At 44.6% G+C, this 2,558-nt stretch overlaps 1 protein-coding gene across 6 annotated transcripts in view; it reads left to right on the top strand.

Moving 5' to 3' along the window:
• Window positions 1-2,558, top strand: part of STARD3NL (STARD3 N-terminal like) — a 24,654-nt gene that overhangs the window by 7,301 nt on the left and 14,795 nt on the right. The window lies entirely within an intron of this gene.

The raw sequence follows: 2,558 nt of genomic DNA, 5'->3' as shown, positions 1-2,558 counted from the left end.
ACAGAGCAGAGAATGCAGCAAGAAGACAACTTATCAAGATTTCACAGCCTTTTTAAAGGTAAATTACCCAATGAAAACTTAAAACACAAGATATTTTCACTTTTTTACCAATGTCCAACAAGTTCCTAAATCACGTAGACAGGAACTGCAGAATTCTTTATCCAATCATCCCAAACCACTATTGCTGCAAAATATGGAGTTAGTGAAGAAGGAGAAAGAATACTATGTGAGATTATCACAGGGTGAAAAATTTAGAGTTTTTAGGTCTATTTGCATAGTAAATAGATAGAAGTAGAAAACCTCATAATGGAGGATAAGTTGTCGTTAAAATCTTCTATCACCTAATTCACACCACTGTAGATTCAAATTCTTCCCAGAAGCTAGGCAAATTTTCCCATGGACAAAGGCCAAAACCAGTACTGTCCAGGGGGGTAAAACCTTTCAAAACAGGCAGAGAAATGTTCTCTGCATTCTAGGTTGCCACAACGCAGTCATGAAGAAAAGAAAGAAAAAACATTAAAATATTACATCTCTTGAAATCAGGGGAAGTGAGGAGAAAGTATATCACAAATATACTGATGTGGATTCTTATTTCAGAAGTTTTATTTCCCTGTTAAGTGTTTTGACACTTCAATAAGCTTGCAGATTCTGTCATTTCACCTGCCTAGTAGATGAAGGGAAGGTGGTGAATATGATTTTTCTAGATTTTGTTTAGGATTTTGATATTGTTCCTCCCAGCATCCTTCTGGACTAGTTTGACTGTGAAGTGAGCAGGTAGATGGTGTGCTGAAAGAACTGGCTGAAGGGCAGGGCTCAAAGGGTTGTAGAGGATGGGGCTACACCTGGCTGGAGACCAGTCACCAGTGGTGTTCCTCAGACCTCAATCCCAAGGCCAGTTCTGCTCAAAATTTTTATCAATGATTTGGAGGCAGGAGTCGAGTGCACTAGTAGCAAGTTTGCTGATGATGCTGAAGTGGGAGGTGCTGTTGACATTTTTGAGGGACAAGAGGCCTTGCAGAGGGATATGGATGGATTGGAGTGTTGAACAATCATCAGTGGCATGAAACTGAACAGGAACAAATGCTGGACTCTGCACCTAGGATACAGCAGAACCTTCCACAAGTACAAATTAGGAGAGGCATGGCTGGAGAGCAGCCCCACAGAAATGGGTCTGGGGATACTGGCTGACAGCAGGCTCAAAGTCAGCAGTGGCAAACCTTCAAATACAGCACAACCAGCTGGTCAAAAGGGGTGATCATCTCATTCTGTTTAGCATTGCTGCAACTTCATTTTGAGTACTGTGTGCACGTCTGGACTCCAAAATTTAACAAAGGTGTGAAGATCCTTAAATGTGTCCAAGAGGAGGGCACTGAAGCTGGTGAAAGGGCTAGAAGCAATGCCCTGTGAGAAGTAGCTGAAGACACAGGGTTCATCTAGTTTGGAGAGAAGGAGGCTGAGGGGTGACCACACTGTTTTCTGCAGCTTCCTGAGGTGGTGGAGAGGGAAGTTGCTGATCTCTTCCCAGTGGTACTCAGTACCAGGGCATGTGGAAATGGCTGAAAGCTGCATCCATCAGGGCAGGTTCAGACTTGACATGAGGAAACATTTCTTTACCAAGAGGGTTGTCAAACCATGGAAGAGTCTTCTTTGAGAAAGGGTTGATGCCCCAAGCCTGTCAGTGTTTAAGAGGCATTTGAGCATTGCCCTTAATGCCATACTTAAACTTTTGGTCAGCCCTGAAGAGGTCAGGCAGTTGGATAAGGTGACTGTTTTCTGTCCCTTTCAACTGAATATTCTATTCTGCACTCATGATGAGTCAAATAACAATAAGACTGTTATATGCCTGAAATGCCAGGGGTTTTTTAGCTTTGAAAACACTTTCAAAGACATGTAACACAAGAGATATAACTGGAAACAGGATTTTATTTTTCTCACTCTGTTTCAGAATAAATGTTCACAAGCATTATCACAATGTGCAGGTGTAGCTAGGAGCAGGTTAATGCAGTCCTCAGTTTAGCTTGAAAAAACATCACTTGAAGTCTGGCAAAGGAAAGTCAGAGAGCTACAGAGCATTGCAAGTCCCCTACATTTTGTGGATTTGACACAGGCCCAACGCCAGGCACCCACGAGAGCTGCTCACTCACCCTCCCCTGCCACAGCTGGGCAGAGGAGAGAAAGGAAAAAAAAAGTTAACAAAGGCTCCATGAGCTGAGATAAGGACCAGTAGAAGTGCTTCAAGGGTGAAACAGGCTCAACTTAAGTTACAAAGTGAATTTCTTACTAACAGAATCAGAGGAGGATAATGAGAAGTAAAATAAGCCCTTAGAACACCTTCCCCCTCCCAGCCCCTCCCTCCTTCCCGCCGACAGCACAGGGGACAGGGCATGGGGGTTTGGTCAGTCCATCACCGAGATTTCCTTCTGCTGCTCAGGGAGAGGAGTCCTTTCCCTGTGAGGCCGTGGGTCCCTCCCACAGGGGACAGTTCTCCCTGAACTTTCCTGGTGTGGATCCACTCTCAGGAGCAGCAGCCCCACCGCCCCTGCTGCAGCGTGCGCCCC

This window comes from Corvus brachyrhynchos, unplaced genomic scaffold (assembly GCF_000691975.1).
Source record: "Corvus brachyrhynchos isolate BGI_N302 unplaced genomic scaffold, ASM69197v1 scaffold94, whole genome shotgun sequence".
NCBI lineage: Eukaryota > Metazoa > Chordata > Aves > Passeriformes > Corvidae > Corvus > Corvus brachyrhynchos.
The sequence above is the reverse complement of the archived record's forward strand: the minus strand, read 5'-3'. Positions and strand labels throughout refer to the sequence as shown.